The sequence below is a fragment of the Ipomoea nil genome, unplaced genomic scaffold (assembly GCF_001879475.1).
Source record: "Ipomoea nil cultivar Tokyo-kokei standard unplaced genomic scaffold, Asagao_1.1 scaffold1416, whole genome shotgun sequence".
NCBI lineage: Eukaryota > Viridiplantae > Streptophyta > Magnoliopsida > Solanales > Convolvulaceae > Ipomoea > Ipomoea nil.
The window spans coordinates 3358968-3378865 of NW_017617844.1; the positions used below are offsets into that span (position 1 = coordinate 3358968).

The window sequence follows — 19898 nt, forward strand, 5'->3', positions numbered from 1 at the left end:
ACCAGAAATCCAGTCTACCCCAGCAAATACAACACGTCAAGCCACATTTCCTAATCAAGAGGCCAAAATACGTGACGTCTAGGGGTGAAAGAATGGACCCACGCACCAGCTTCGGGGACAAAGCCTCTTGTAAGGGGGGGGGGAGTGTAACACCCCGTGTTACGGCCCTTAAACCAAATCAATTAAAATTATCACCGACCCTAAAAAGGGAATTAAAATCCATTAATTAGCTAAAAGGAGTCCACCATAGTCCATGGACCTTTATCCCTAAAGCCAATCCCTTAGTCCTATAAGAAATAGAATTAGTAAACCCATGCCACTTAGACCCTAATTAGGACTCTTAATTATATAAATAGGGACATAGGAGGCACCTAGAACTCACACCACAAATAATCTCTCACCACACAAGAAGTTCCAAGAATTCCCTTAGGAGAAATCAAGAAAGAAGAAATCTTAAAGAAAGACCCTTCGTAGCCAAGGAAATTAATTAAGGCTAAGAGGTAACCCATGTCTCAACAAAACCTATTTTCTTCGCTATAATCTCCTTGTAACACCCCGAAATTTTGAAACTTTTAAGACTTATAAAATAAAGGTAAATTCTCATTAAATCCCAAAACATAATATAATAGAGTACGGGGTGCTATGCCACACCTGAGCTAGAGAACTCAGGTGAACAGGCTAACTAACTAATATCCTCAATAATGTAATTACATGAGCATGGCACGCAGGCCGAAAGGGAAACTATCTACTCTATGCTCCAAATCTCTAGCGCGCTCTAGTGTCTACTTCTCTGTGCCTGAAAGCCAAATATATCTGTTCAGCAAGAGATGCTGGTAACCCACTCCAACGCGTTGAAATACAATATAGGTATATATATAGATATAGATATAGGAAAACCATTTTGAAGCAGGAAGATATATGCTTAGGAGACTCTAGCTTTAAAACCGGGAATAGACTCAGCAAATAGGGACAAGCACATTAATCAATGATAAACGGTTAAGTAGAGATAACATCATAAGGAATACGCATCTAAGGTCACAGATCACTTTTCAATTCAAACACATCATCAATCAATCATCATTTATATCACATAATCATCGATGGCGCCACGGGACCAATCGCATGCCCCGAACATGAGAGTTAATGCCTATAGCATTAACACGGCCCCGCAGCACCCTACCTCAGTACCGCAGTACGAGGGGAGTTGATCACAACCAACCCTTGGAGAACCGCTGACGAACTCAACGTCGGACCACGATCCGACACACCGCTGACGCGCCCAGTCGGTGGACCGTGATCCCCTTTACAAGGGGGGACTTACGACCCTACACACCGTTGGTGCGCACAATCGGCGGGCCGTAGCGGATCAAGCCCGACACACCGCTGAGCTAAACGCAGTCGGTGGGCAAAGATCCTCGGAGACTACGGTCCTGCATACCGATGTCCCACCACTCGGTGGATCGCAGCCAGTCGTAGCCCTACACACCGCCTGATTACTCAGGTCGGTGGACTACAACCTTCCTCGGCTTGTTGGCCCCATACCGCCTGGCGCATCCCGGTCGGTGGGTCATATCACTGAGGCCCATGTGGACCTTCAGTCCTATACATCATCTTTATATACCTGACCGGTCTCTACCAGCCTGGTTAACAGTTGGGATGGTACTCAACCCATTCAACTGCCCGTATAGTGGATCTTAGTCCTATATAATATTTATATACCTGACCGGTCTCTACGAGCCTGGTTAACAGCCGGTATGGTTCTCAGCCCACCCGACTGCCCGTATAGCCCGATTGATCTCAACCAAGTCGGGGTAACATGCACACATAACACACAGCAAGCACATGCAACCCACATTAACACATTGGGAAGGGGGAGAAAACGTATAACAAAACCTATGCGTGATCCTTCACATACTAAGAATATTCCTAAGGGGTTCATACTTCTTTCACCTAGGTCAACGGGATACCAATTCAACTAGCATGCAATATATAAGACTCATACGACCTACGAACGGTACCCGAAAATCAAACTAGATATAGGCACGATAGACGGAGTCCGTTGGGACACCACGGGGGTCGGGGGAACATCAAACGGGGAAGCCGAAATCCCAAATTGGGGTCCAAACCAGCGGGTAGCCGGTGGGTGAGGGATCACCCGCCGGCGGTAGCAACTTCGGGCAGCGGGTGCCCGGCGGGCAGCTGCCCGCCCACCGGCTGCCCGCTGCCGGCGTTGCCCAAGAAGGCCGCGGGTAGGTGGCGGGTCCCCTACCCCCCACTGACTCTTTCATCACAAAAATGCCCCGGGAACCTTTGTGGAACCCGAAACCATGCTTAGACACTTTCAAACGCAATTGACAACACACGTAAACAATTAACGGATCAAAGATCGAGAAACATATGGCACATAACCTATCATTATTTTCTAAACATAATAAACACCCAATCATGCGAATTCCCACCCAATATACCAAGAAATATTCCATACGATACAACCTAGGGTTCTAATCACTTTTAAATCAACAAGGGCACAATTCATCTTCTAATATCAAGATTCGGTAAGAATATCACATAAACATCAAGAACATCCTACAATCACCAAGAACATCATATAATCATCAAGAACGTCATATAATCATCAAGAACACCATAATTATCAAGAACCTTCCATCATCAAGATCACCCATGGAATCACCCCGCCAATCATCAATAATAATATCACAAATCATCAATACACAATAATATGGGGAAATCCTAAGAGGGGAGTCATAGCTATGAAAATAGGTTCTGTTGAGACATGGGTTACCTCTTAGCCTTAATTAATTTCCTTGGCTATGAAGGGTCTTTCTTTAAGATTTCTCCTTTCTTGATTTCTACTACGGGAGTTCTTGGAACTTTCTTGTGTGGTGAGGGATTATTTTTGGTGTGTGTTCTAGGTGCCTTCTATGTCCCTATTTATATAATTAAGAGTCCTAATTATGGTCTAAGTGGCATGGGTTTACTAATTCTATTCCTTATAGAACTAAGGGGTTGGCTTTAGGGATAAGGGCCCATGGACCATGGTGGACCATATTAATTAATTAAAGAGAATCCTAACCATAATCGGAATAGTAAAGGTATACTTTCTTTATTCATAATAGGCTTATGACTCTAGTTTAGTCAAGGGTCCATGATCCGTGGTGGACCACGTTTAATTAATTAAAGGGATTTCTAATCAAATTAAATCCTTTTTAATTATTATTAATGGAATTAATTAAATAATTAATTCGGGATTAAGGGCCGTAACACGGGGTGTTACACTCCCCTCCCCCCCCCCCCCCCCTTACAAGAAGCTTCGTCCCCGAAGCTTAGAAATCATTTTGGGGTGAAGTGCCCGAATTAGTATAGTAGTTCATAAGGAAAGTATTATATGGGAAATATATACACATACACATATAAATTCACTGGGTTTGAGCCTAACTAAAATGCATCAAATAACAAGGTCATGAATATGCAACATACAATATGTAAGTTTTACGGGTGACTAATACATAACATAGGAGTCTTACACATGGCATGTTCTTTAATTAATTATTTTATAATGATTTAACGTATAGGATCGCAAGTTGGGCTGATCATGTAATTATTTATGTACCTAAATGAGAGGAAAATATTATGCGGTGCAGATTCGGATAGTCACATAATTATTATAAAGTATATATGCACATATATCAACACAAGCGAACCTCATTTACAAATGGATGCAGGTGTTTAATTATGTAGTGTAGCATGTTGTGATCCTAGATGCCATATATGTCGGACCTATGCCTAATCTTTGTGCTTTAGCAGTTATACCAAATATTCACAGTTACGAAATAACAAGCCTAACATGTATGATAATTAGCTATTTATGTTATATGCGAAACCTGCAAGTTGGCATGTCTATATGTGTTCAATCGTAATTATGCTAAATATGCAATTTCTTAAGTCTATAGGCATAGAGTGTGAAGGCATGTGGGCCTATTTCAAGTCTTAAATAATCGTTAGTCCCATGGAATCACAAAGCACATATATGTATTATTCCACATGTTAGTCTAGTGCATGATTTAACAATTAAATTTATGTGTTTAATATCATTGCATAACCAAACTTTTGTCATATAAATTCAGGAGGGTCGTAAATCATATAACAATATTATTCAAATAGCGAAATTTAGATTCTGAGGAAAAGATTGTAAGTAGTTAGGAGGAAGGCTCTTGCTTTTTATGGGGTAAATAAATTCTGGGGAGACAATAGAATTAGGATCTTTATTTTGTACATCATGGGTAACGGTGGGTGATCACATAACAAGTATTGACGCTTATATGCAGATTGCTTGTAATCAATAACATTGTATATATGTATAGTGGGACGCCTTATAACATACTGTTTTTGTCTAACGTGCTTTGTATATATACATGAATGCGTGTAAGTGTGTATTTTAGATAAACATGTGAGCTATGTGATTTGACATGTAATGCACAATGTAAATTTCAACCTATAGTTTGGACCATGCAATTTGCATACAAATATTTTAGAAATTACGAGTAAGATAGCCTAGGTTCACAAGTACTAGAGGTTCTATCTTGAGAATTTAATCGCACAAGCACTTAGGAAAATTTGTTTTATCTTGGTGGTAATTAGATTTTAGGTAGCATAAATCTTACCTCTAGAAGCCCGGGATACCTAAATAACTTTAGAGTTGAAGACCCTTGGTTGCTAATTCCTAAATCAATTGATGACCTGATGATGAGACTAAAGTTTTTAATTATTTAGGGAAGGTAGGAGTGTTAACAGGGCGGTCATGCGAGGGGGAAAAGTAGAATTAGAGCTACCCCAGGATATGTGTATCTATATGTATATATATAATAGTGGTGCAATTTGTACGGAATGATATTTCAGGATTAGGATATGCTAAGGGCAAGCTTATAGGTGTGCGTAAGATTATTGTAGCTAGGGTGCATGTGTATGGTTTGGGGGCTAGGGATTTATTGTATATAATGTAACAATTTATATGAATACGTATGAATAGGGGAGGATGTTCTATAGGCTCACAAGTTTATACACATATATATAGATTTAAGCGTATAGGGACGTACCGTACATGACGCAACCATTTTTAAGATTAGGCAAGGTGATTTAGGATTAGGGTGCAATAAAAATGAAAATAATAATAATAATAATAATAATAATAATAATAATAATAATAATAATAATAATAATAATAATAATAATAATAATAATAATAACAATTTGGTGTAAGTGTAGCATATGAATGTAATTGGGGTTTACTACATATTTTGGATATATATATATATATATATGATAGGAGTTTTAGGGGAATATATCTAGAATAGTAGTGATGTACCTATTTATGTATAAATGTTTGTTTAGGGGGGTCCTTATCTTAGTGGTAAAGGGTCCTAAACAAGGTATGGGAAGCTCGTGGTCTATTATGCAACATGGACCAAGGTCTAGAGAGATAGTTTTAAGATAGTTTGCGGGCGCAATATATTTTTCCAAGGATAATTTCTAGATGACCACTTGTTTTAGGTTTCTACCGGTCTCACTCAGATTGAATTTCGGGTCGAAACTTAATACACAATGTATCCGAGGGTTTAGATTTCTAGAAATAGGATCAGTCCCTATAGTTTCTATGTGACATATAAACAAATCAATTAGGAAGATAATTCGATTTTCATGTTCAAGCATTAGATTGTTATTTATACATTTAAACACATAGGAGGTATCAAGGGAGACACACAAAGGCACAATGGGTCAATAAAAATGAGAAGTCAAGAAAACATACTGGACCAGTGGGTGCGAGGTGGGCGGTCGACCGCCTGTCAAGTCCCCACTGGAATGTGGCAGTGGGCACGCGGTGGGTGGTCGACCTCCTGCCAAGGCCCCACTGGAACGTGACTGTGAAGGAGGAATCACTTCGGAAAAAGCCCCGAGAATGCACAATTATAAGTTTCAAGGAATTCCATACTTATGTGAACAACGAAAGGGGTATGGGAAACTCAAGGGATCACTTTATTATAATACTAATGAGGAATATGGGAGACTTCAACTAGATATCATAAGGATCCTACGCCTCATTCTTCCCCTTCTTAATTAAAGCTATGTTCCCTAGAATTTCCCTCCGTGCAACTCATGTAAGTACTTATCGGGTTATTAGTGAGTTAACTATATTGGTCGATTATGATTAGGACAAGTGAGCTCTTATAGGCCGAATAAAATTACAAAAAAATACTTTATCAAGTAATAGATATTCAAATAACGCATGTTTGATCAAATAGTTAAGCAATAGTATGCAGTTCCTAACTTGGTCTAAAAATCAATTAGGAACATATGCTTATGCAAATGAACAAGTACGGTAATCAAAGAGTGATAAGCAACAAAGTAGGTAAAAGCATGCAAGGACATCACAAATTTCTAGGGTAAGTATGTGGAATGAAGAGTTAATGTGTTGTACCTTTACCTTGATGTGATAAGCGAAGGGCGAAATTCTTTAAATTAGTGAGGGATAAAGTGAGGGGAGTTTATGTGATGATAGGTAGGCTCACAATCTCACTGCGCGTCCTAAGATTCCTAAATCCTATGTTTCTAAATACCTAGAGTTCAAGCCTAATGTCCTAAAGTCTGATCTTACGAGTCTTATCCTAGGGTCAAACTTAGGCTCTGATAACAACTGTAACACCCCGAAATTTTGAAACTTTTAAGACTTATAAAATAAAGGTAAATTCTCATTAAATCCCAAAACATAATATAATAGAGTACGGGGTGCTATGCCACACCTGAGCTAGAGAACTCAGGTGCACAGGCTAACTAACTAATATCCTCAATAATGTAAACACATGAGCATGGCACGCAGGCCGAAAGGGAAACTATCTACTCTACGCTCTAAATCTCTAGCGCGCTCTAGTGTCTACTTCTCTGTGCCTGAAAGCCAAATATATCTGTTCAGCAAGAGATGCTGGTAATCCACTCCAACGCGTTGAAATACAATATAGGTATATATATAGATATAGATATAGGAAAACCATTTTGAAGCAGGAAGATATATGCTTAGGAGACTCTAGCTTTAAAACCGGGAATAGACTCAGCAAATAGGGACAAGCACATTAATCAATGGTAAACGGTTAAGTAGAGATAACATCATAAGGAATACGCATCTAAGGTCACAGATCAATTTTCAATTCAAACACATCATCATTCAATCATCATTTATCTCACATAATCATCGATGGTGCCACGGGACCAATCGCATGCCCCGAACATGAGGGTTAATGCCTATAGCATTAACACGGCCCCGCAGCACCCTACCTCAGTACCGCAGTACGAGGGGAGTTGATCACAACCAACCCTTGGAGAACCGCTGACGAACTCAACGTCGGACCACGATTCGACACACCGCTGACGCGCCCAGTCGGTGGACCGTGATCCCCTTTACAAGGGGGGACTTACGACCCTACACACCGTTGGTGCGCACAATCGGCGGGCCGTAGCGGATCAAGCCCGACACACCGCTGAGCTAAACTCAGTCGGTGGGCAAAGATCCTCGGAGACTACGGTCCTGCATACCGATGTCCCAGCACTCGGTGGATCGCAGCCAGTCGTAGCCCTACACACTGCCTGATTACTCAGGTCGGTGGACTACAACCTTCCTCGGCTTGTTGGCCCCATACCGCCTGGCGCATCCCGGTCGGTGGGTCATATCACTGAGGCCCATGTGGACCTTCAGTCCTATACATCATCTTTATATACCTGACCGGTCTCTACCAGCCTGGTTAACAGTTGGGATGGTACTCAACCCATTCAACTGCCCGTATAGTGGATCTTAGTCCTATATAATATTTATATACCTGACCGGTCTCTACGAGCCTGGTTAACAGCCGGTATGGTTCTCAGCCCACCCGACTGCCCGTATAGCCCGATTGATCTCAACCAAGTCGGGGTAACATGCACACATAACACACAGCAAGCACATGCAACCCACATTAACACATTGGGAAGGGGGAGAAAACGTATAACAAAACCTATGCGTGATCCTTCACATACTAAGAATATTCCTAAGGGGTTCATACTTCTTTCACCTAGGTCAACGGGATACCAATTCAACTAGCATGCAATATATAAGACTCATACGACCTACGAACGGTACCCGAAAATCAAACTAGATATAGGCACGATAGACGGAGTCCGTTGGGACACCACGGGGGTCGGGGGAACATCAAACGGGGAAGCCGAAATCCCAAATTGGGGTCCAAACCAGCGGGTAGCCGGTGGGTGAGGGATCACCCGCCGGCGGTAGCAACTTCGGGCAGCAGGTGCCCAGCGGGCAGCTGCCCGCCCGCCGGCTGCCCGCTGCAGGCGTTACCCAAGAAGGCCGCAGGTAGGTGGCGGGTCCCCTACCCCCCCACCTACCCCCCACTGACTCTTTCATCACAAAAACGCCCCGGGAACCTTTGTTGAACCCGAAACCATGCTTAGACACTTTCAAACGCAATTGACAACACACGTAGACAATTAACGGATCAAAGATCGAGAAACATATGGCACATAACCTATCATGATTTTCTAAACATAATAAACACCCAATCATGCGAATTCCCACCCAATATACCAAGAAATATTCCATACGATACAACCTAGGGTTCTAATCACTTTTAAATCAACAAGGGCACGATTCATCTTCTAATATCAAGATTCGGTAAGAATATCACATAAACATCAAGAACATCCTACAATCACCAAGAACATCATATAATCATCAAGAACGTCATATAATCATCAAGAACACCATAATTATCAAGAACCTTCCATCATCAAGATCACCCATGGAATCACCCCGCCAATCATCAATAATAATATCACAAATCATCAATACACAATAATATGGGGAAATCCTAAGAGGGGAATCATAGCTATGAAAATAGGTTTTTTTGAGACATGGGTTACCTCTTAGCCTTAATTAATTTCCTTGGCTATGAAGGGTCTTTCTTTAAGATTTCTCCTTTCTTGATTTCTACTACGGGAGTTCTTGGAACTTTCCTGTGTGGTGAGGGATTATTTGTGGTGTGTGTTCTAGGTGCCTTCTATGTCCCTATTTATATAATTAAGAGTCCTAATTATGGTCTAAGTGGCATGGGTTTACTAATTCTATTCCTTATAGAACTAAGGAGTTGGCTTTAGGGATAAGGGCCCATGGACCATGGTGGACTATATTAATTAATTAAAGAGAATCCTAACCATAATCAGAATAGTAAAGGTATACTTTCTTTATTCCTAATAGGCTTATGACTCTAGTTTAGGCAAGGGTCCATGATCCGTGGTGGACCACGTTTAATTAATTAAAGGGATTTCTAATCAAATTAAATCCTTTTTAATTATTATTAATGGAATTAATTAAATAATTAATTCGGGATTAAGGGCCGTAACACGGGGTGTTAGACTCCTTCCTTGGCCTCCTTCTATATGTTTGTGTCTTGATGAATTCCTCTATGATATTTGTGATATAATCTCGATGATTTATGTGTGTTCTTGATAATCTTGATGATCTTGATATTGAAAAGAGGTTCCTGATATTAATGTGATGATTCTTGACGAATCTTGATATTTCTTGATGATAAAGATAAAATATGATCTTGATGATTTGGGTGGGATTAGAGCCCTAGGTTGGGTTGGGAATTTGTGTTGTACTTTCATATATATATTTGAGTGGGAATTCGTATGTTCGATTGTTGTTTATGTTTAGAAGTCGTAATGGGATGAGTTCTACGTGATTCTTGCTTTTGATCCATTATTTGCCTACGTGGTGTCGTTAATTGCGTTTAAAAGTGTCTAAGCATGATTTCGGGTTCCACAACGGATCCCGGGACGAAATTGTGATAAAAGAGTCAATGGGGGGTAGGGGAACCTGCTACCTACCCGCTGCCCGAAGATCACCGCCAGGCAGCGGGCAGCCACCGGGCAGCAGCCTGCCCGTCGGCAACCCGCTTCCCGAACAGTGATCTCCGGCGGGTGACCCCCACCCACCGGCTACCCGCTGGTTTGTTGCCCACTTCGGGTCTCCGGCTCCCCCGTTTGACGTTCCCTACTCCCCCATTGTGTCCCAACGGACCTCGTTTGTCGTGCTTGAGTCTAGTTTAATATTTCGGGTACCATTCGTAGGATAAAAGAGTCTTAGTAATTGAATGCTAGTTGAATCGGTAACCCATTGACCTAGGTGGAAGTGGTATGAACCCCTTAGGACTATTCTTAGTATGTGAATGATCACACGTAAGATTATTTATATGTCTTCCCCTCCCAATGTGCTACTACGGTCTCCTATGTGTTATGTGATGCATGATCCCCCAATTTGGTTAAGATCAAATTGGGTGTTCCCAGGCTGCGGTTCGGAAGTTGGCTGAAGGCCGAATAGATTGTTCCTGAGCTGAGTAATCAGGCGGTGTGTAGGGCTACGGTTGGCTGCGATCCACCGAGTGATGGGACAGCGGTGTGTAGGGTCGTAGTCTCCTAGGATCTTCGCCCACCGACTGAGTCCCTCAGCGGTGTGTAAGGTTTGATCCGCTACGGTCCACCGACTGTCCGCATCAACGGTGTGTAGGGTCGAATGTCCCCCCTTGTAAAGGGCATCACAGTCCACCGACTGTGCGCGTCAGCGATGTGTAGGATTGTGGTATGACGTTGAGTTCGTCAGCGGTCTTCAAAGGGTTGGTTGCGATCAACTCCCTTCATGCTGCGGTATGAGGTAGGGTGCTGCGGGGCCGTGTTAATGCTATATGCATTAACCCTCATGTTCGGGGCATGCGATTGGTCCCGTGGCGCCACCAATGCTTATGTGATATGAATGTTGTTTGGATGATGATGTGAATGATTTGAAAGTGAACTGTGACCTTAGGAGATATGCTAGTGTTTGTATATGCTTAATTATAACTGTTGAATGTGCATATCCCTATTTGTCGAGTCTATTCCTGGTTTTAAAACTAGAGTTTCCTAAGTATATATCTTCCTGCTTCAAAATGATTTTTCCTATATCTATATATATATATATATATATATATATATATATATATATATATATATATACCTATATTGTATTTCAACGCGTTGGAGTGGGTTACCAGCATCTCTCGCTGAACAGATATATTTGGCTTTCAGGCACAGATGAGTAGAAACCGGAGCGCGCTAGAGATCTGAAGCGTAGAGTAGCTAGTTTCCCTTTCGGCCTGCGTGCCATGCTTATGTGCTGACATTACTTTGAGGATTTTTAGTTAGTTAGCCTGTGCACCTGAGTTCTCTAGCTCAGGTGTGGCATAACACCCCATACTCTTATGTTTGATTTCGAGATTTAATGAGGATTTACCTTTCTTATATAAGTTCTAAAATTTTAAAAATTTCGGGGTGTTACACTAAGGATGCTTCTAGATCATTACATGGTAGTAGAATGCTTTCTTTCAAGGAAAGACAAAACAAGAAGTATCCATTATTGGATTATGATGTCCCACATATGTTTAATGAGCTACTAAAGCACAATCTCGTTGATTTGCCAGAAATGAGGCGACCACACGAGGCATCAATGATGGATGATCCGAGTTATTGCAAGTATCAAAGACTTGTTAGACATCCAATTGAAAATTGCTTTGTCTTTAAGGATAAAGTAATGGAGTTAGCTTGAGATGGGAGAATTGAACTTGCAGATGGCACAGCAAGCACTAATCAAGTTTTCATCTCATGCGGTAAATCTACTTCGCTACTCATTGAGAAGAACAATGTGAAGGGAAATAGAAAACGACACAAGTGTTTATTCCCTCTTAACATCAAGTCTTATGATACCAAACCCGAGTATGATACTCGGCATGGTATTAAGCATGCTAAACAAGTTATGAAAAGGTGTGTTAAGAAGAGAATGCTAAAGGGCTCTATTGATGGGAGGACTTGCGGCCACCATATGAAAACACGAGTCCAGTCACATTGGCGGATTACGTGCCGAAGTGGTTCCATATTACTCCAACTAACCAAGGAATGAAGATGAAAATTCCTCTAATCAACCCATATGCTAGAGAAAAATGTGCCTCAACACATTATACCACAATATGTGATGGAGGAATATTCTTTAAGCTTCCTCAATGTGAATTGAAAACGCATCATATTCAAGACTCGCCGGCACGAGTCGAAACTGCCTCTTATTACTTCAAGGCTCCCCGGCACGAGTCAAAACTGCCCCATATTCCTTAAAGACTCCCCGGCACGAGTCAAAACTACCTCATATTACTTCAAGGCTCCCCGGCACGAGTCAAAACTGCCTCATATCCCACAAGGCTCCTTGGCACGAGTTGAAATGGCCTTATAGTTTCGAGACCTTCCATGCACTACATACTTTCAAGCAGTGTATGCTCTCAAGTGGCATGTCCAAGAAAGTCTTGAGGGGGCAATTTGTAGACACAAAAAATTTGAAGCCGACAAGTGGACCGATTAAATCATTATCGAGCCCAATTTCGGGGTTGACCATTAGTCCAATTTAATTAATTGGGCTATGATAATTAAATTAATTAAATTAGTCCAAGTAAATTTAATTTGGGCTATTGAATTAATTAATTAATTGGTCCAAGCCCATTTCATAATTGAATTATAATTATAATTATAATTTAAATATAATATGATTTTATTATATTTGAATTAGATAATTATAATTTAATTTGAATTTGAATTGGATGATAGAATAATGAACCTAGACTTGATTTTGGCAAGGTTCATTTTAGTAGATAATTAATTAATTTAATTAACTAAATATTAGTGGAGTTTTTTGAGGGATTTTAGTTACAAACTTCACTATAAATAGAGCCTCAATTTCATTCTTTAAATCACACCTTAAATATATTGACGGCATTGAAGAACGCTTGACAACTTGAAGGCTTGAAGATTTGAGAGATCTTTTGAAGGCATTTGAAGATCTTGAAGAATTAAAGGCATCGAAGGCATTTTTTTGCAGGTTTTGAAGATCTTGAAGAATTAAAGGCATTGAAGACTTTTTTTTGCAGGTTTTGAAGATCTTGAAGCAACTTAAAGCCATTTTGTAGGTACTTTGAAGATCTTGAAGCCTTTTGAAGGCATCTTGAAGCCATTGCAGGCGCTTTAATTTGATATTTTGCAGAGTTGATTGCTTCAAAGCTTGACGTTTGCTGTTGAAGATCACGCCACTTGAACCTCGGAAGCTACGCCGTTTGAATCCTGGAGGCACGCGCCACTTGAATCCCGGAGGCTACGCTAATTGAATCCCGAAGCACTTCAGTAGATAACGTCAGTGAAGAATCAGAGGACCATACAGAGATTTTGTACCTGCACCTTGAATTATATACACTGTACACAGAATTTTGTGAAATATATACAAAGTTTACTTTTTTTTTGTGTTTACATGTATATTTTGTTATACAATTATGTACATTCATGTATACAATTATGTACATTCATGTATAACATTATGTACATTTTTGAACATGAGATTTTTTTTTCAGGAAAATTAACCGCCAAACACTGGGTAGCGAAATTTCAAAAATAAAAATAAAAATCTGAAACGACGTCGTTTTGTATCTGGGCGCACAATGCAACGCGCGTCGTGGTGCAGGATATAAATTGCCCTTTTGGACACCACTCCCCCGTTTGGATCAATCTATCTTTTGTTAGATTCATCAGTCAGAATCTGATTGGTTTTCGATTTTTAGAATTCAAATTAAAATCCATTCAATAGTAGATTAAAAAAATTATTATTTTTTCTTTGTTGGACAAAAATGTCCAACTGCAATATGATATATAGTTTAAGTGGTGGTCAGATACCGAAGTAATAAGCGGGACGAAGCCTAAACCTACTTTTTCTCTCTCTAGGCTATCCTAGGGTTTCCCTACAGTTTTCTTGGTTTTTCTACGGAAAATCGTCGGTTTCTACGTAACAGTACGGCGGATCGAATTCCAAATCAAAGCTTTGTCTTGCCTAATGATGACACAGCAGGCGGAGGAAGGTGTCGCGGCCATAACAGAGCGTTGGGGTGATATGGCATTAGAGGAAGATGAATTCACCTTTGAGCCGATGCCGGATGAGGCAGTAGCAGGTGCGGCCGGAGACGAGCAGACATGGCTGTTAGTGGGCAGATTTATGACGCAGAAGTTGGTGAAAATCGAGTATATGAGCCAAGTCTTGGCGTCGGTTTGGCAACCGGTCAAGGGCATGCAGGTCATGGAAATACAACCCCGGCTATTCATGTTTGTTTTCCACCATAAAACAGACTTGGAACGTGTGATGGAGGAGGGGCCATGAGCGTATGATAATGCTACACTGGTGTGCCGGCCACTTGCGGACGGGGTGTTGCCAACTGATGTGCGGTTATACACTCTTGATATGTGGATATAGGTACACGCCTTGCCGATGGGATATACGTCAGATAAGATATTGGAGCAGATTGGGAACACCTTGGGATCGTTTATTAAGGTGGATAACAGATTTGGCGGGGCTCCGTGGAAGGAGTTTTATCGCATTAGAGTGGCAGTACCGGTTGATAAACCCCTACGCCGAAGAATGAGGTTTATGAAGCGGGATAGAACGACATGTTGGGTGGGGTTCAGGTATGAACGTCTGCATAATTTTTGTTTCTTTTGCGGCAAGCTAGGCCATCTCTATAAGTTTTGTTTGCATGCACGAGAGTCGACGTTGGCTGTTGAAGACTATCCGTACTCTGGGGAGATGCGTGCACGGTTCCGGCGTGGGCTTAGGGCGGTTGGTGAGAGTTGGTTACTACCGCCGGACGGGCAGCCGAGGGAGGTAACCAGGGAAAGGGGTCCCGGCGTAGCATTGAATACGGGTATGGCAGTCGAGGGGGGTGTCCGGGAGGAGGCCGAGGGCCTGGTAGCAGTTGCGAAGAGGCGTAGCGAGGACCTCACAGGTGGTGGGAGGTCGGAAGGGCGAGGGGAGGATGTTACAATGACCAAGGTTCCAAAAAACTTGTTTACGGCGGGTTCTGGCTCCCAGACCCGCCCATCATTATGAGTATCATAAGTTGGAACTGTCGTGGCTTGGGCAATCCACGAACAGTTCGGAAAGTTGAGGACCTAGTATCCCATAAGAAGCCTGAGTTTGTGTTTTTAATGGAAACAATGGTGGGGCGTGTGCATGCGGAACGCCTCCGGGTACGTCTTGGTTTTGAAGGATTGTTTTACGTTTATAGTACGGGGCAGAGTGGTGGAATAGCTCTGTTTTGGAAGAAGAATAACACGGCGTGTTTGCTAAGTTATTCGAAAAATTATGTTGATGTGGAGATGAGTCACACGAATGGGCTAGTGTGGCGAATGACAGGATATTATGGGGAAAAGAGTAAGGGGACGGAGGGGTGGTTGGAGGAGCGTCTGGACAAGGTTCTGGCCACGACTGGTTGGTGCGATATGAATGGTGGTGCTGTGGTTGAAAATATTATAATGCGTAATTCGGATCACTCGGCTCTATTCCTCAACATTAATGCATCATGCATACAGAGGGGTAGAAATTCGAGGAGTTTTAAGTTCGAGATGGCCTGACTTCATGATGATGGCTGTAGGAAGGTGGTTGAGACTACTTGGCAGGGTGGGAGGGCTCAGGGGTTGCTGGATTGTCAGCAGCAGTGTGGATATCGTTTGATGACACTACAAGAAAAATCGCGAATCGCGACGGACAATATTCCGTCGCAATTTAACGACCGAAAAAGCGACCAAATACATTTCGTCGCTAAATGGCGACGGAAGTGGCAATGGAATTAAATTCCGTCGCGAATCTTGGCGCAAAGATAAATAAAGCCCGCAAAATATTGGCGACAAACCGTTCACGACCGAATTTGCGAAGGAACTAATTTCCGTCGCCATTTCGCAATGGAAAAGGCGATGGATTTTCGTTCCGTCGCGAAATGGCGACGGAAATTGCGACCGGCTGGATTCCGTCGTTAAATGAATTATGTTTTTGTGTATTGACTAAATATTGCAACGGAAATTGCGACCGATTGGATTCCGTCGCAATATTTTTGCTAAATTTTATTTTTTATTATACATTAAATGTTGACATTTTGAATATGAAATTAAAAAATAAAATAAAATAAAATTTATAACCTAAGTGAAAAATCTCCTCAGCGAACACTCCAACACTCAGCGAAAACTCAGCGACGCAGAACTCCTCGATGCCATCGCAGAGCACATCCGTTCGACGCCATCGCAGAACTCCTCGACGCCATCGCAGAACACAGCCATTGCCGTGCAACCTTTGCCGTCGCCTCCTCCTCCTCGTTGCAGTGCAGCCGTGTTGAACCCTCCTCCTGATTTGAAGGTAATTCTTTAAATAATTCTCCTTCTGTTGAACCCTCCTCCTAATTTGTTATGAAATTGAATGATGAACTTAAATTGAATTATTCATCCACACTACTGTTACAATTATTCATAACCCTAATATGAAATTGCATATTAAATTTGAATGATGTACTAAATCTGTTGAACCCTCCGTGAGCCCTAGCTAGCAGTGCTGTTCCAGACTTGCTGAATGATGAATTGAATATATATTAGTTTTTTCTTCTATAAATTTGTAGTGCTAAACTTTTCTTCTTGTCAAATATGTAAGTTACAATAGAGCATTGTAACATGACTTTTCTTGAGTTACAAATGTACTGGTAATTTGTATTATACATCTGAGTTACAATGCTCTATAATATGTGTTGATTCTTTATGTCACATGGCCATTCTATATTGAAGTTCGTATTATGTGGAAACAAAAATGCTGGCACTGTTTACTGAATTATTAAAACAATAAAATTAAAATTCACCAGGAATTATACCAACTTGGGTGTTGACACTATTAGTATTAATATTAGTTCAAGGAGGTAGAATGAAGGGGGAGTGTTTTAATAGAATTTATTCTCTTGGAAAGGTAAATGTACTTCCCTTACTAGTGTTTGGTTAATCTGGGTGTAAGAGTGATATAAATGGCCTACATTTTTTTTTTATTGCATCCAACTTCAGAAGTTTTGATAAAAACTGTATGCGAAGGGTTACAATTTCCTCTAACAACCTCCTTAAACTTAACTATATGATATAAATGGTAGGTTGATTTTTCAGTGATTCTTTGTCCCCAACACATGTTCAGTTCATCCAGTTGAGTTGAAATCTGAACGTAATTGAATCTACATGTGACAGGTTGATGACATTCATCTTACTGATGCCTGCAAAATTACTCCGGCAAAATTCTGTGGCTCTAAAGAAGTTGTGCCACTCTACCTTAGAAAGGTTTGGAACTTGATTTCATTTGGACTCAATAAGATGTCTCCTTGAATTTATTTTTGTTTGCTAATTATGTAAAACTGTTACTTTTATCATCTTAAAAAATCACTAAATTAGGAAACATAGAGCAATTTTGTGAATTTGTGGGCACTTGAACTTTACCACTCAATATCTTCAACTATTTTTACTTCATTCTTCTTCAATTTGATGTTTGCTAATCAATAAAAAATGTCTTTAGCATTACTGCTACCAAGTATATATTATTATACAACATTTCCAAAAATTAAATAAACTGCTTTATTCCTATTTTCTATTTTTTAAAATGTGTTATTTATATATTATGTTTGGCAACATCATCCAAGATCATCAGTTCTATTAGTTTCACCCTCCCCACTGGCCACTGAATCAATAATGAGGCAGAATGCTCTATAAGGGCTCATAGCTTTAATTACTACCATACAAGTAGATTAATTGCCCTTGTTCCTCCTCTTCTTCCAAGTTTATTAGCATTGATTGTGATTGCCTTGCAATCTAACCTGAAAATGTGGCAGATGTAATGGGATAAGCGTTGTGCACTGTTTTTTAGTACTCTGCCTTCTCTTTTGCCCCTTCTACATGAGCATCTTCATAAAAATTGTATCTTACTTTAAAAATTGCTTTTGTTTATTAAATATAATTTGTAGGAAGGGCAATTGGGTCATTGTCCATCGTATTATAAACCGTTCAAGCATACACATACCAAACAACATGACGGGCAAACATTCATAGCTGAAAAAAGCCAAACAAATTCATGTAAGTTTAATTTATTTTAAGTTTTTTTTTTTAAAATATATATGCCTTTACATATATTTTGTACTAAATTTCTTAAATATTTTAGGAATAAGTTGCATTGCAATGCGAGATGTTTGCAGAAAATGGGGAGCATGTGGATGATAATCAATTATACTATGACGCGGTTGGTGGACACGACAAGAAAAGAAGAGTTTATGGACTTTGTTCATATGGTTGTTCTGTTGCTAATATTCTCCTTACGCAACAACGACTTGATGCTATTGATGGCGGGAGAGCGGGTACTTCATCATCACCTCCATCTCAAATCAATTGATTTTAATGGTTGTTTGTTAAGACTATTACAATGTTGTTTAGACTTAAATTGACCATTATTATGTATTAAATGTAGATTGATAATGTATTATTATGTTGTTTAGATTTGAATTGACTATTATTATGTATTAAATGTGGATTGGTAATGTATTATTACTTCAACTTAATGTAGAATTATGTTATATTTTATTTTAGAATTAATAGTATTTTTTATATTCATATTTTAAAAACATTCATTACTATTTAAAAATCATAATTTTATTTTAAAATAATTCAAAAAACGCGACGGAATCGCGATAGAATATAAGATTTACGACGGAATATTTGTTGCAAACAAAGCGACGGAATCACGACGGAAAACATTTTCGTCGTGTTTTTGCGAAGGAATTCACGACGGAAAAGATAATATGGCGACGGAATATTCGGCTCAGAAGTAGCGACGGGAAAAGTTCCGTTGTGAAAATTGCAACGGAATTACGACGGAAATGTTCCGTCGCGAAGTCCGTCGCCAAAGTTTGCGACGGAACTATTCCGTCGTCTATCAAAATACGACAAGGTGATAGACGACGGAAAAAATTTCGTCGCGATTCCGTGATTCCGTGCCAAAACGCGATTCGCGACGGAATCTTATCAATTCGCGATTTTTCTTGTAGTGCGAGATGGGGGGTGACCACTTCCGTAGGGATTCTGCACAGAATAAAGCACCTTCGGAATAGGCAAGAGGAGATCAGGAACCGTAGGGATTCTGCTGCTCTAGCCGAATTCCAACGCGTGGAGAGTCAGTTGAGCCAGTTAGAAGCCCAGGAGGATGTGTTCTGGAGACAGCGTGCTAAGCAACATTGGCTACGTGGTGCAGATGTCAACACGCGATTCTATCACGAGTGTGCCTTTGCTCAGAAAAAAAAAAAAAAAAAAGAATTATGTTTCTAAAATTATGAATGATGCAGGGGTATGGCTGGAGGGTGAGGCTATGAACCGGGTAGTTTTAGATTATTTTAAAACTATCTTTGCCTCTGGTGTTTCTGAATGTGTGGACCCCTTATTTGATGATTTTACCCTCGAGTGTCCCATGCACAAAACAATGAATTATTGCACCCTTTTGTGCCGGAGGAGGTCAAAACTGCTCTGTTTTCTATGTTCCTTGATAAAGCACCGGGGCCAGATAGAATGAATCCGGGTTTCTATCCGCACTTATGGGATGTGGTTGGGGGTGATGTGTCTAATTTTGGTGGTGAATTGCTTGAATAATGCCTCTTTCCCGGATGGTTTAAATGATACAAATGTGGTTTTAATCCCGAAAAAGCTGTGCTTGAAACAGTATCTGATATGAGGCTAATAGCTCTGGGTAATGTGTTATACCGGATTATGGTTAAAATGATAACTAACGGGATGAAACCACTCATGGGGGACTTGATCTCAGAGTCTCAGAGTGCTTTTATCCCTGGTAGGCTGATCACAGATAATATCCTTGTTGCTGCAGAGGTTGGTCATTT

At 40.6% G+C, this 19898-nt stretch overlaps 1 long non-coding RNA gene across 1 annotated transcript; it reads left to right on the forward strand.

The window, feature by feature from the left end:
- The first annotated feature begins 16184 nt into the window (after positions 1-16184).
- Positions 16185-18579, forward strand: LOC109187057. Its single transcript, XR_002055215.1, has 4 exons — positions 16185-16357; positions 17218-17307; positions 17985-18093; positions 18179-18579. It is a non-coding gene; the product is annotated as an uncharacterized LOC109187057 (long non-coding RNA).
- Positions 18580-19898: the final 1319 nt, after the last annotated feature.